Source organism: Platichthys flesus, chromosome 2, assembly GCF_949316205.1.
Source record: "Platichthys flesus chromosome 2, fPlaFle2.1, whole genome shotgun sequence".
Classification (NCBI taxonomy): Eukaryota; Metazoa; Chordata; class Actinopteri; order Pleuronectiformes; family Pleuronectidae; genus Platichthys; species Platichthys flesus.
Window position 1 is genome coordinate 22,367,481 of NC_084946.1, and position 16,035 is coordinate 22,383,515.

At 41.8% G+C, this 16,035-nt stretch overlaps 1 protein-coding gene across 1 annotated transcript in view; it reads left to right on the top strand.

Moving 5' to 3' along the window:
• The window catches only part of asic1b (acid-sensing (proton-gated) ion channel 1b), a 179,818-nt gene that overhangs the window by 101,558 nt on the left and 62,225 nt on the right, over positions 1–16,035 (top strand). The window lies entirely within an intron of this gene.

A 16,035-nucleotide genomic window follows, 5' to 3' on the forward strand; every position in this document is an offset into this window, starting at 1 on the left:
CCCAGGGCATTCATCAGATCAACTTCAAATTCAGATGAGTGTCATCACAACAAGATGGAGATAAAAAATGATTGAGGGATTTTTTTTTTATCACACCGTGTGACCGTGGCATGGCGTTAAAAATTGGTTACACGCCATCAAAACACGGGCATCTGTATCTCGGACATACATGTTCCAATCAAGTCCAAACTAGACATGTAAGACAATAGTCCCCGCCTGATGACATCTATGCATAAATGATGACTTAAAACCGCAGCGCCCCCTGGTGGCAACAGGAAATGTCTTGTTTTTTGCTTGTCTTACACTTGGATGAATTTCTCCTCATCCACTGACCTCAACCATGTCAAACTGTATCAAATGGGTCCCAAGACATTGACAATGAAGACATAAGATTACCGTGACTTTTCGTCAAACGCCATATGAATGGCGTGGCATTAAAGTTCATCAACTCGCCGTGAAACACGAAATTGCTGTAACTTCAGTGTTCATGATTCTATCTCTCTCAAACTACATGTGTGTAACAACAGCCCCCCCCCTGAAGATATTCATATGGTTTTAAGAAATGGGCGTGGCAAAAAAACTGACCAGCGCCCCCTATAGGGCAACCCCGGCACTACGATGGCCGACATTTATACAAATCTATCGGGACATGTGTCGTTTCATAACAAAAAAAAAAATATCTTGGATAGGTATGCTTGACCAAACAGGGAGGCCGCCATTTTGGATTAAGTGGCCATTTTTTTTCCATATTCCACATTTTTACTTGATGCACTTGTCCCAGGGCTTTCATCAGATTAACTTCAAATTAAGATCAGTGCCATCACAACAAGATGGAGATAAAAAGTGATTAAGAGATTGACCTTTCGTCACACCGTGTGACCGTGGCGTGGCGTCTTGAGTTTGATTAAACGCCATCAAAACACGAGGTTCTGTATCTCGGACATACATTGTCCAATCGAGTCCAAACTAGACATGTAAGACAAGGGTGCCATCCTGATGACATCTACACAGAAATTATGACTTGAAATTACAGCGCCCCCTGGTGGCTACAGGAAGTGACATGTTTTATACTTTGATGAACTGCTCCTGGCTGATTTACAATATACAGCTCAAATCAGATCAGTCAAGTCATTAGATCATGGTCAGAATTGTGACGTTTCCTCAAACCGTGTAAACATTGATGTGCGGCGAAGGATTTTCCTTCGCCAAAGGACACGATGTTATCATAACTCCACTGTGCATTGTCCTATCACTACAAAACTTCTGTCACATGGTCAGAGTCCAAGCCTGAACAGCTCTATGTGTCAATATTTCCTCAGTGTCATAGCGCCACCTACTGATTCGCCAGGAAACAGGAAGTACTTTGTTAATCCACTCTGCATTATCCAACCGGCTCCAAACTACTGACCTATGATCACAATACTGATCTGAACAGCTCCACATATAAATATTAGTTCAGGGTCATAGCGCCACCTACTGATCAGTGTGAAAATTAAGTTGCGGAAACATTGTCCAATTGACACAAAATTTCTCACGCTACATCAGAGCGCCTACTTGAACAGATATATATGTCTGTGCGTAATAATAGTGATGGCGCCACCTACTGGCAAACCTACTGCCGCAGAGCGCAAAACGCATGCAACGTGGAGAAGTGCATGCTCGATCGATGATGTGCGCTTGGTCATCGATCGCTCTCTCCACCGACCGCAACAGGCTTCAACGTGCGGGTGCTCGGGCCCGCAAGTGCTACAACGTAGCCCTAGTTATTATTATTATTTCCCTTTGGGGGGCTTTTTCAGGGTCTAGACATGCTCAAAAAGTTATGAAACTTTGCAGGAAATTCAAGGTCTGCGGATATTTTAGTATTCTGGAGTAATTGGAATTGGGCGTGGCAAAATGGCTCTACAGCGCCCCCTGGAACCAGCCCCTAGGTTTCCACATAACGGATTTTCATCAAAATCTGGATATAGGTGTATCGTGACCAGTCATGAAAAAAAGTCTCATGGAGCATTATGAAAAACGCAACAGGAAGTCCGCCATTTTGCTTTTAGTGGCCATTTTGGCAATATCCCACATTTTTACTTTTACGTACTTGTCCCAGGGCTTTCATCAGATCAACTTCAAATTCAGATGAGTGTCATCACAACAAGATGGAGATAAAAAATGATTGAGGGATTTTTTTTTTATCACACCGTGTGACCGTGGCATGGCGTTAAAAATTGGTTACACGCCATCAAAACACGGGCATCTGTATCTCGGACATACATGTTCCAATCAAGTCCAAACTAGACATGTAAGACAATAGTCCCCGCCTGATGACATCTATGCATAAATGATGACTTCAAACCGCAGCGCCCCCTGGTGGCAACAGGAAATGTCTTGTTTTTTGCTTGTCTTACACTTGGATGAATTTCTCCTCATCCACTGACCTCAACCATGTCAAACTGTATCAAATGGGTCCCAAGACATTGACAATGAAGACATAAGATTACCGTGACTTTTCGTCAAACGCCATATGAATGGCGTGGCATTAAAGTTCATCAACTCGCCGTGAAACACGAAATTGCTGTAACTTCAGTGTTCATGATTCTATCGCTCTCAAACTACATGTGTGTAACAACAGCCCCCCCCTGAAGATATTCATATGGTTTTAAGAAATGGGCGTGGCAAAAAAACTGACCAGCGCCCCCTATAGGGCAACCCCGGCACTACGATGGCCGACATTTATACAAATCTATCGGGACATGTGTCGTTTCATAACAAACAAAAAAATATCTTGGATAGGTATGCTTGACCAAACAGGGAGGCCGCCATTTTGGATTAAGTGGCCATTTTTTTTCCATATTCCACATTTTTACTTGATGCACTTGTCCCAGGGCTTTCATCAGATTAACTTCAAATTAAGATCAGTGCCATCACAACAAGATGGAGATAAAAAGTGATTAAGAGATTGACCTTTCGTCACACCGTGTGACCGTGGCGTGGCGTCTTGAGTTTGATTAAACGCCATCAAAACACGAGGTTCTGTATCTCGGACATACATTGTCCAATCGAGTCCAAACTAGACATGTAAGACAAGGGTGCCATCCTGATGACATCTACACAGAAATTATGACTTGAAATTACAGCGCCCCCTGGTGGCTACAGGAAGTGACATGTTTTATACTTTGATGAACTGCTCCTGGCTGATTTACAATATACAGCTCAAATCAGATCAGTCAAGTCATTAGATCATGGTCAGAATTGTGACGTTTCCTCAAACCGTGTAAACATTGATGTGCGGCGAAGGATTTTCCTTCGCCAAAGGACACGATGTTATCATAACTCCACTGTGCATTGTCCTATCACTACAAAACTTCTGTCACATGGTCAGAGTCCAAGCCTGAACAGCTCTATGTGTCAATATTTCCTCAGTGTCATAGCGCCACCTACTGATTCGCCTGGAAACAGGAAGTACTTTGTAAATCCACTCTGCATTATCCAACCGGCTCCAAACTACTGACCTATGATCACAATACTGATCTGAACAGCTCCACATATAAATATTAGTTCAGGGTCATAGCGCCACCTACTGATCAGTGTGAAAATTAAGTTGCGGAAACATTGTCCAATTGACACAAAATTTCTCACGCTACATCAGAGCGCCTACTTGAACAGATCTATATGTCTGTGCGTAATAATAGTGATGGCGCCACCTACTGGCAAACCTACTGCCGCAGAGTGCAAAACGCATGCAACGTGGAGAAGTGCATGCTCGATCGATGATGTGCGCTTGGTCATCGATCGCTCTCTCCACCGACCGCAACAGGCTTCAACGTGCGGGTGCTCGGGCCCGCAAGTGCTACAATGTAGCCCTAGTTATTATTATTTCCCTTTGGGGGGCTTTTTCAGGGTCTAGACATGCTCAAAAAGTTATGAAACTTTGCAGGAAATTCAAGGTCTGCGGATATTTTAGTATTCTGGAGTAATTGGAATTGGGCGTGGCAAAATGGCTCTACAGCGCCCCCTGGAACCAGCCCCTAGGTTTCCACATAACGGATTTTCATCAAAATCTGGATATAGGTGTATCGTGACCAGTCATGAAAAAAAGTCTCATGGAGCATTATGAAAAACGCAACAGGAAGTCCGCCATTTTGCTTTTAGTGGCCATTTTGGCAATATCCCACATTTTTACTTTTACGTACTTGTCCCAGGGCTTTCATCAGATCAACTTCAAATTCAGATGAGTGTCATCACAACAAGATGGAGATAAAAAATGATTGAGGGATTTTTTTTTTATCACACCGTGTGACCGTGGCATGGCGTTAAAAATTGGTTACACGCCATCAAAACACGGGCATCTGTATCTCGGACATACATCTTCCAATCAAGTCCAAACTAGACATGTAAGACAATAGTCCCCGCCTGATGACATCTATGCATAAATGATGACTTAAAACCGCAGCGCCCCCTGGTGGCAACAGGAAATGTCTTGTTTTTTGCTTGTCTTACACTTGGATGAATTTCTCCTCATCCACTGACCTCAACCATGTCAAACTGTATCAAATGGGTCCCAAGACATTGACAATGAAGACATAAGATTACCGTGACTTTTCGTCAAACGCCATATGAATGGCGTGGCATTAAAGTTCATCAACTCGCCGTGAAACACGAAATTGCTTTAACTTCAGTGTTCATGATTCTATCTCTCTCAAACTACATGTGTGTAACAACAGCCCCCCCCTGAAGATATTCATATGGTTTTAAGAAATGGGCGTGGCAAAAAAACTGACCAGCGCCCCCTATAAGGCAACCCCGGCACTACGATGGCCGACATTTATACAAATCTATCGGGACATGTGTCGTTTCATAACAAACAAAAAAATATCTTGGATAGGTATGCTTGACCAAACAGGGAGGCCGCCATTTTGGATTAAGTGGCCATTTTTTTTCCATATTCCACATTTTTACTTGATGCACTTGTCCCAGGGCTTTCATCAGATTAACTTCAAATTAAGATCAGTGCCATCACAACAAGATGGAGATAAAAAGTGATTAAGAGATTGACCTTTCGTCACACCGTGTGACCGTGGCGTGGCGTCTTGAGTTTGATTAAACGCCATCAAAACACGAGGTTCTGTATCTCGGACATACATTGTCCAATCGAGTCCAAACTAGACATGTAAGACAAGGATGCCATCCTGATGACATCTACACAGAAATTATGACTTGAAATTACAGCGCCCCCTGGTGGCTACAGGAAGTAACATGTTTTATACTTTGATGAACTGCTCCTGGCTGATTTACAATATACAGCTCAAATCAGCTCAGTCAAGTCATTAGATCATGGTCAGAATTGTGACGTTTCCTCAAACCGTGTAAACATTGATGTGCGGCGAAGGATTTTCCTTCGCCAAAGGACACGATGTTATCATAACTCCACTGTGCATTGTCCTATCACTACAAAACTTCTGTCACATGGTCAGAGTCCAAGCCTGAACAGCTCTATGTGTCAATATTTCCTCAGTGTCATAGCGCCACCTACTGATTCGCCAGGAAACAGGAAGTACTTTGTTAATCCACTCTGCATTATCCAACCGGCTCCAAACTACTGACCTATGATCACAATCCTGAATAGAACAGCTCCATATATGAATATTAGTTCAGGATCATAGCGCCACCTATTGATCAGTGTGAAAATTAAGTTGTGTTAACATTGTCCAATTGACACAAAATTGCTCACGCTACATCAGAGCGCCTACATGAACAGATATATATGTCTGTGCGTAATAATAGTGATGGCGCCACCTACTGGCAAACCTACTGCCGCAGAGCGCAAAACGCATGCAACGTGGAGAAGTGCATGCTCGATCGATGATGTGCGCTTGGTCATCGATCGCTCTCTCCACCGACCGCAACAGGCTTCAACGTGCGGGTGCTCGGGCCCGCAAGTGCTACAACGTAGCCCTAGTTAGGGCCCGAGCACCGAAATCGGTGAGAGGACCTATTGAAATTGAAAAGATTATTATTATTATTATTTTTCTTCGCTCAGTGAATTGGCTTTTTGAGGGCTTTAACGTGCTCAAAAAGTTTCTAAAGTGTACAGTAAATTACAAATGTGTGCAAGTTTACGTTTTCTGAAGTATTTTGAAAAGGGCGTGGCAAAATGGCTCAAGAGCGCCACCTACGGAAAAGCCCCTCATTTAGCATTCACCGATCCTCAAAAAAAACATAGACTATTGTGTCTCATGACAAGATGCACAAAAAAGTCCATCAGTGCATTATGAATAACGCAGCAGGAAGCCCGCCAGTTTGACTTTAGTGGCCATTTCGGTCATATTCCATATTTTTTCTTTGATGTACTTGTCGTACAGCTTTCATCAGATCAACTTCAAATTTAGACGATCGTCATCACAACAAATTGGAGATCTAAAGTTATTGAAGGATTACGTTTTAGCAAAACCGTCTGACCGTGGTGTGGCGTTAAAGTTTGATGGAACGCCATCAAAACACAAGCTTCCATATTTCAGACATAATTTGTCCAATTGAGTCCAAACTAGACACATACGACAAGAATCGCGACCAGAAGACATCGGTGCAGAAATTGTGACTTACAATCACAGCGCCCCCTGGGGGCAACAGGAAAAGTCTTGTTTTTAAGACGTGTTATGTTTTTATGTACTACTCGGAGAGCTTTCATCAGATCAACTTAAAAATTAGATGAGACTCTACAAAACAAGATGAAGATCTAAAGTTATCAATATTTAAACTTTTCATCACACCGTGTGACCGTGGTGAGGTCTCAAAGTTCGACTAAACGCCAATATAAGCAAGCTTCTGTAACTTAGACATATTTTGTCCAATCGACTCCAAACTACACATATAAGACAAGAGTCGCGACCGGAAGACATCTACCTAGAAATCATGACTTAAAAGGAAAGCGCCCCCTGGTGGCATCAGGAAATGTCTTGTTTTTGTACATCGTGCGCTTTGATTTATTTGTCGGAGAGCTTTCATCACATCAATTTAAAATTTAGACGGGTGGCATCACAACAAGATGGAGATCTAAAGTTATCAAAGAAACAACTTTTCGACACACCGTCTGACTGTGGCGGGGCGTCAAATCAGCTCACCATGACACACGAAACCGCTTAAAGGGGACATATTCGCTTTAAAGGGGACATATTATTTCCATTTCAACACAGTTGATATGGTTCCTTGGGGTCTTAATGAAATGTCTGTAAAATATTTTGGTAAAAATATCCCAAGGATAATTTAAAACAGCACCTTTTTACTCTGTCTAAAACAGACCTCCTCAGATCAACCTGCCCCCATCTTACCCCACCCCCTTTCACCCCTCTCATCCCTCCCCCTTCTCACCCCTCCCCCCTCTCATGGAGGTGTAGGACATGTGCTTGAATGTGTTCTCACTACAGAATGCATTCAACATCTATAGGGCAGATTATGGGCCTCGTGAAAATTTACGTAATCTGGGGTATTTGGAAATGGGTGTGGCAAAATGGCTCAACAGCGCCACCAACGGTGCTTTCCCTCATTTACGGAGAAACACCTCATTTAGCATTCACTGATCCGCACGAAATTGAAGACAGTTGTGTATCATCACCAGATGCACAAAAAACGCGCTCGGAGCAATATGAAAAACGCAACAGGAAGCACGCCATTTTCGATTTCGTGGCCATTTTGGTCATATTCCATAATCTTTTACTTTGATATACTTCTCGTACAGCTTTCATCACATCAACTGAAAATTTAGACGAGCGTCATCACAACAAGATGGAGATCTAAAGTTATCAAAGAAACAACTTTTCGTCACACTGTCTGACTGTGGCGGGGCGTCACATCAGCTCGCCATGACACACGAAAACGCTTTAACTTCCGTGTTCATGGGTCCATCTCCCTCAAACTACATGTGTGTATCATCAGCCCCCCTCCCTTGAAGATATTCAGATGGTTTTAAAGAATGGGCGTGGCAAAATGGCTCAACAGCGCAACCAACGGAGCTTCCCCTCATTTATGGAGAAACACCTCATTTAGAATTCACTGATCCTCACGAAATTGAAGACAGTTGTGTATCATCACCAGATGCACAAAAAACGCGCTCGGAGCAATTTGAAAAACGCAACAGGAACCCCGCCATTTTCTATTTGGACCATATTCCATGTTTTTTATTTTCAAGTACTTCTTGGAGAGCTTTCATCAGATCAACTGAAAATTTAGACGAGTGTCATCACAACAAGATGGAGATCTAAAGTTATTGAAAGATCAATTTTTCGCCACACCATGTGACCGTGGCGAGGCGTCAAAATGTGACTAAACGCCATCAAAACACAAGCTTCTGTATCTTGGACATATTTGGTCCAATCGAGTTCAAACTACACATGTAAGACAAGAAGCGCGACCTGATGACATCAACAAAGACACCATGACTTAAAATCATAGCGCCACCTGCTGGCTACAGGAAGTGAAGCGTTTATATCGCAGCAGTGCGCAAATGCATGCAACGCTGAGACGAGCGCTTGGTCATCGAACGTTCTCTCTTCCCCGACCGCAACAGACTTGAAATTGCCTGTGCTCGGGCCCGTTAGTGCTACAACGTAGCCCTAGTTATTATTATGTCCCTTTGGGGGGCTTTTTCAGGGTCTAGACATGCTCAAAAAGTTATGAAACTTTGCAGGAAATTCAGGGTCTGCGGATATTTTAGTATTCTGGAGTAATTGGAATTGGGCGTGGCAAAATGGCTCTACAGCGCCCCCTGGAACCAGCCCCTAGGTTTCCACATAACGGATTTTCATCAAAATCTGGATATAGGTGTATCGTGACCAGTCATGAAAAAAAGTCTCATGGAGCATTATGAAAAACGCAACAGGAAGTCTGCCATTTTGCTTTTAGTGGCCATTTTGGCAATATCCCACATTTTTACTTTTACGTACTTGTCCCAGGGCTTTCATCAGATCAACTTCAAATTCAGATGAGTGTCATCACAACAAGATGGAGATAAAAAATGATTGAGGGATTTTTTTTTTATCACACCGTGTGACCGTGGCATGGCGTTAAAAATTGGTTACACGCCATCAAAACACGGGCATCTGTATCTCGGACATACATGTTCCAATCAAGTCCAAACTAGACATGTAAGACAATAGTCCCCGCCTGATGACATCTATGCATAAATGATGACTTAAAACCGCAGCGCCCCCTGGTGGCAACAGGAAATGTCTTGTTTTTTGCTTGTCTTACACTTGGATGAATTTCTCCTCATCCACTGACCTCAACCACGTCAAACTGTATCAAATGGGTCCCAAGACATTGACAATGAAGACAAAAGATTACCGTGACTTTTCGTCAAACGCCATATGAATGGCGTGGCATTAAAGTTCATCAACTCGCCGTGAAACACGAAATTGCTGTAACTTCAGTGTTCATGATTCTATCTCTCTCAAACTACATGTGTGTAACAACAGCCCCCCCCTGAAGATATTCATATGGTTTTAAGAAATGGGCGTGGCAAAAAAACTGACCAGCGCCCCCTATAGGGCAACCCCGGCACTACGATGGCCGACATTTATACAAATCTATCGGGACATGTGTCGTTTCATAACAAACAAAAAAATATCTTGGATAGGTATGCTTGACCAGACAGGGAGGCCGCCATTTTGGATTAAGTGGCCATTTTTTTTCCATATTCCACATTTTTACTTGATGCACTTGTCCCAGGGCTTTCATCAGATTAACTTCAAATTAAGATCAGTGCCATCACAACAAGATGGAGATAAAAAGTGATTAAGAGATTGACCTTTCGTCACACCGTGTGACCGTGGCGTGGCGTCTTGAGTTTGATTAAACGCCATCAAAACACGAGGTTCTGTATCTCGGACATACATTGTCCAATCGAGTCCAAACTAGACATGTAAGACAAGGGTGCCATCCTGATGACATCTACACAGAAATTATGACTTGAAATTACAGCGCCCCCTGGTGGCTACAGGAAGTGACATGTTTTATACTTTGATGAACTGCTCCTGGCTGATTTACAATATACAGCTCAAATCAGATCAGTCAAGTCATTAGATCATGGTCAGAATTGTGACATTTCCTCAAACCGTGTAAACATTGATGTTTGGCGAAGGATCATCCTTCGCCAAAGGACACGATGTTTTCATAATTACACTGTGCATTGTCCTATCACTACCAAACTTCTGTCACATGATAAGAGTACAAGCCTGAACAGCTCTATGTGTCAATATTTCCTCAGTGTCATAGCGCCACCTACTGATTCACCAGGAAACAGGAAGTTCTTTGTTAATCCACTCTGCATTATCCAACAGGCTCCAAACTACTGACCTATGATCACAATACTGATCTGAACAGCTCCACATATAAATATTAGTTCAGGGTCATAGCGCCACCTACTGATCAGTGTGAAAATTAAGTTGCGGAAACATTGTCCAATTGACACAAAATTGCTCACGCTACATCAGAGCGCCTACATGAACAGATATATATGTCTGTGCGTAATAATAGTGATGGCGCCACCTACTGGCAAACCTACTGCCGCAGAGCGCAAAACGCATGCAACGTGGAGAAGTGCATGCTCGATCGATGATGTGCGCTTGGTCATCGATCGCTCTCTCCACCGACCGCAACAGGCTTCAACGTGCGGGTGCTCGGGCCCGCAAGTGCTACAACGTAGCCCTAGTTATATTATACATTTGTGCCTCTTATTGTGATTTCACCCAAGTTATATCTACCATATTTTTATTCGATTGAATTTAATTTGTATAGCGCAAAATCATAACCTACATGTGAAAGGTTTGGATTTTTGCTCTACTCTTTCCAGTTCAATCAGATAAACAGTAGCACTCCATTGTTTAGTTTTAAGGTTTGATAGCAACGGTTACATTTTCCTTAATAAATTTGCAGACTTGCCTTCTGAGTGTAACTTCTCTTTCCTTAAATTAGAGAGCCGGGCAGCTTTGATCGCCTCCAATCAACTTAATGCCCATTTTGTGTTTTCTGCTGCTCTTAATTGCAACAATGAAGTGTTTGACTCTGAGTAGTTTGTCTGTGGTAGACGCGTCTCAGCTAACAAGCTTGTCAGCAGTTCACTCAGTTCAGTGGAGTTACCTTGGTCACGCAGCTTTAGACGATAGGACCTTTTTTTCTTCTTCTTTTTTCTGACTTGTCAATCACTCTGCTCGCTGTGTGAACATGGATTAAATTTATCTTCTTCCCAGGTGAACCGTCAGGTATATTGTTGAACGTGCATCCTCACATTTGATCAGTATCCCACCCGTGTCACTATCTGGGAGCATGGATGTCTGGATTAGTTTTCTGCTCCCTGCGGGAAAAGTTGCAGTTCAGTCATGCTCAGAATGTCAACTTAATATATATTCAGAAATTGTTGGTCCCCGGCAGCTGCTCTATGCATGGAATATACCCTCTAATTCCACAAACATCTGTCTGTCTGTCTATCTGTATGTGGAATGCATATCTCACAAACAGTTCATCTAATCGCCTTCACGTGTGGATTGTTAAAGGCCCAGGTAAGTGCAGCTTCAATCATGATATATTCAATATTATTGAGCTTTGAATAAACAGGCGAGTAGCAGTTAGGTTGTTGCCAGATAATTGGGATAAGTTTATTATTTTTACTCCAACATATTGGACGAACAAAGACATTCAGGGTTGTCTAAGGCGTGGATCTTTGTCATGGCAGCAACATTCATAGAATCCCTTCCTGTTTGGCAATTTGTCTTTCCAGTAAAAGCACAATAGTGGTTTTTGGTGCCGTGAAGAGAATTACAGAGCTTGTATTTTGAAAAGTTGTGAACTTGGCTCTACAGGTTATATTGATTGTGCCTACTTTGGAAACAGCCGCCTTGCAATGTAAAAAAAACAACAGCAGTCAAATAAATCAATCACATTGACACATGTTAACAATAACAGAGCTAAATCTGTTTCATTTTATGATAAACACTCTGATCTCTATTGCAGATAAATCAGGTAGAATAAACGCAAAGTTTTCTACCTTCACTCTGTACCATGGACTGTTTATAAAAAGCTCTGCACACAATATCCAACATGAAAACAATAACAAAGTGACAGACTATTGTTGAACTGTTTGAAGAAGACTGAAGCTCCAGAGCATTAACCCAGGCCGAGCAAACAGACTATTCCAGACAGGCGTGTTTAAAATGGGCACTGCACTAGCTTATATACATCTATACACCAGTGTGTTTTTGTATATACATTTTGTGAGCTAGTGTAGGCGCTCCAAATATAGATGTGTATCAGTACCTGTGTTCAGCGAGGCAAGAAAGAGTGATGGGTGAGCTGTGAGGCCTGCGGGCGGGGAGAGGGCTAAATGGAGACGTATCGTTGCAGGTATAGTTCTGCTGTGCTACTCCACAGGCCGGCTAATGAGGAATTTTAGCCACAGGGGTCTCTCTATTAAAAACAACAACTGCAAGAGAGGGAAGGCAAAAAAACTACCTGATCTCATCACGATCTCTGTGAGAAAAAACAGTGGTGAAAGACCAGTTCTCAATCAGATTGGACAGCTTCATCCCGGAGGTGTGGTTCAAAAATAGAGGTAGGAGGGTAGGGGAAGACAGAGGAAAGGGATGGAGGGAGAAGAAGAATTAGCGAGAAGAAACAGTTTTGTAGAAGAAAAGCTTGTGTTCTAGGTGAAATAGGAAGATGTTTGAGGCAGAAGAAAGGGGGAGCGAATGAACACATGCTTAAATAAGAAAAATATGGAGCACAAAGGAGAAAAAAAGCCCACAAGAGGATGAAATAAACGAATGAGAGATTTCCTCCAGGAGTGTTTCTTCAAAAGATTTCCTCAAGAAAGAGCTGCACTCTGCCTGAAATTTGTCGAAGACATGGTGGGAAAAAATACACTTACAGCTCAATCCTGATTTGCTGTCAAATCCAATACATCAAGGCCACATAAAATGATGGTGTCAGTGTTGTGAAAAACGGTCGTGGTTTTTACTATCATGTCTGCAATGTTTTACTTCAGCTTGCCCTGTACCCTGTGGCAGATCGAGGATGTTGTTTATAAAGTCAGAATCTGTCGACTGGATCATTTTTAGAGATAATAGTTGCAGTAATACTGACACACACACAGGTGTAATATCTGTGTCTACTTTTGTTGGTACATTACGAATAACAGCCTCTGGCAGAGGTATGTGACTTACAGGAAAAAATTGTGAGATAAAGCCGAGACAATCGAATTAGGTGAGTGTGAAACACAAAAACAAGGTTTAAATGTTGCCCCAGGATTAAAATCAATGTCAAAAATGAACACTCAAGATTTTATAGTCATTACTGTTCAGAAAACATCTTTAATATAAACAGTATATTCTCTCTGTGCCTCATTGCTACTCTCTCTGGGTCTTTCCCCTGAAGGCTCTCATCCGATTGTCATCTAAAGAAAAGGTTAACATCTTTAATAATATTTCTCGTGATGTTTCAGTTTGTCCTTCTGTGTGATTGTGTTGTGAAAGACACAATCCAGGTTCGATTACTCTTAGTTAACAAAAGCACACAGAGTTAAAACTGCATCTCATTAAACCACATGAGGCTGTTCTTCATTTGAAGCTTTTAATCCACAGCAGCAGCTCACTTTAATTGAAAGTGGCCAGCAACTCACAGAGAGTAGATATACTTAAGCCAGTTTAAACTATATGATGCAACAATTTGCAGCTATTACTTTGTGGTTGTGATTACACAAACATAATGATTCAGGGAGTCCAGTGTGTGGATCCATAAAAACAAAGACAATATATGTCAGGCCTCTCGTTTTAGGTCAATTTAGTTGTTTATCTTTTATAATTGGGATAATAAATGGGATCTTCTGAGAAGCACATGCATGAACTGTCAGTAGCTCTGCCAAGGCCCAATGATCTCCTGAAATTCCTTCAAGCTGCACTAATTGCACACACATAGATTTCAGACCCCATACCTTGTTTTTATGCCTCCGTGCCGGCAACAGACAGTCAGTCCTTCCCATTCTCGTGCATGCTACATTTAGAGAATGCCTTGAGGGAATTGCATTAAATTTGTTACTAACTTTAACTCAAAGATGATCAGATCAGATTTTGGTGGAAAGATCAAAGGTCACAGTGACCCCACAAAGCAAATTTTTCACCTGGTGAAAGTGAAATCTCTAGAATGCCATCAAAGAATACTCTCACATTTGACACAAACATCATTTAGAGACTTGTATTTAATCTCTTGATTTTCGTGACCAAAGTTCAAAGGTCAAAGTCACAGCCCTCACAAAGTATATCTATGTTTTTCTTTACCGTGATATCTTAAGAACAGCTGGAGGGAATGTCTTCAGATGTTTGAGTCTCACTCTCTTCTCACCCACTCCTCCATCTTTATAGTGCTGAGTAGGTAATGAGTGAATGTTCATTTAAGAAGTCTCTAGATAATTCAGGAGCGGCTGTATTAAGCCCTCAACTTGAGTGAGATGCTACACTCAAACCTGACACACTCACGTTGTGATGCAACCTATTTAAGATACTCACTGTTTTCCTATGTTTATTTACAAACTGTCTTCTGCTAACATGTCTGAAAAAGCTTGCTTCCTCCACACGTCTGTTTGCTGTTCCTTGTCACATCAGCTGTCAGCCTCTTATGACTCCATTAAGCCTGAAGCAGATTTCTCCTTTTTTGTCAGTTGGTATTTTCTGTCCATGGCAGTTTTTTTTCCCTCAGGGTTTACCCTCCAAGGAGAAGCCAAAGATCTCTGAGTCTCTCCACTAAGCTACATATTTGCTGCTTGTAGTAACATACCTATCACGATGTGGCATCAGTGTTAAGGTTGTGTTTGGGGGCCTGCAGTGTAAGCTCCGAGGCTGCCAGCGCTGTTCCATTGCGTTCACACAGATATGGTTTATATCTAATTTGCCTTATGCTGTTATCATTTACTGCAGCTGGGCAGATTTTCGAATTGATAAGAAGAAAAATGCCAACGATTATTAAGATGTCATTATCAAACCCATATGATAAACAAATGTATCTGAGGCTTGATATTTTACAATTGTAAACATTATTCCCTGCATTGTTTATTCTGTAAAATAAAAGTTTACATATTGACTTCCATAACATGGACACACAGATACAGTGTACTGACTCATATCAGCTGATCTTTAATCGGCCAAGCAATAGAATAGTCACGCTTTTGCATGTCCAAATTTCATAGATAAAATAAGCTGCTCACCATTTCACTTCATTTGCAGAACTAATAGAACTATTAACTAATAATGGACAAGCAAGCAAATTCAATTGTTTTCCATGGAACCAAAACCTTCCCTGATCATATAATGTAAAGAAGTTGATACTCCATTATGTAGAATATAAGGATTTATCCCCCTTTATAGTAAATTTAATTCTGTTGGGTTGTTGGGATTATTATATCATTTTTCTACTTTTAATTGATTAATTAAAAGGATAATCAGAAGATTAGGACATCCTTGTCATCATTAAATGTAGAGCTGAAACAGATCTTCATTATCTGTGGGGGAACAGTGTTAATATTCTCTAATAATGTAAAGACAAAATGATGAATCTACTAATTGATTAACTAAGCGACAGTTGAATAATCGTTCATTACAATCATTAGCTGTAGTTCAATACGTGTTTAATGAAACACCGGCTGGACAGCAGAGGTGATGTGTTCGAGCCGTGCCCCCTCTTGTACACGTCCTTCTTTTTCTCATGTGGATCGGGACAAAGTCAAACTGGTCATTAGCTCCATCGATCTTTTTTAAGCCAGCTAATCACGATCGATTTGCTGCTGGTCACCGGATTGGCTCCATTGACATCACTGGGCTGAACCGTCCCAGCTGGTCCTTCCTATGTGATAATGACATACAAGGTTAGTCTCCCTCCGCTCAGATGGTTCGACGACTATTGACCCTCTTTTAAATGCGTCCTGCAATGTCACTGAGGTAATCAAAGGATCCGTATATTCCTGCATTTTAGAGCATCTTCGGAAAAATGAAGTCAGGGTTTCATATA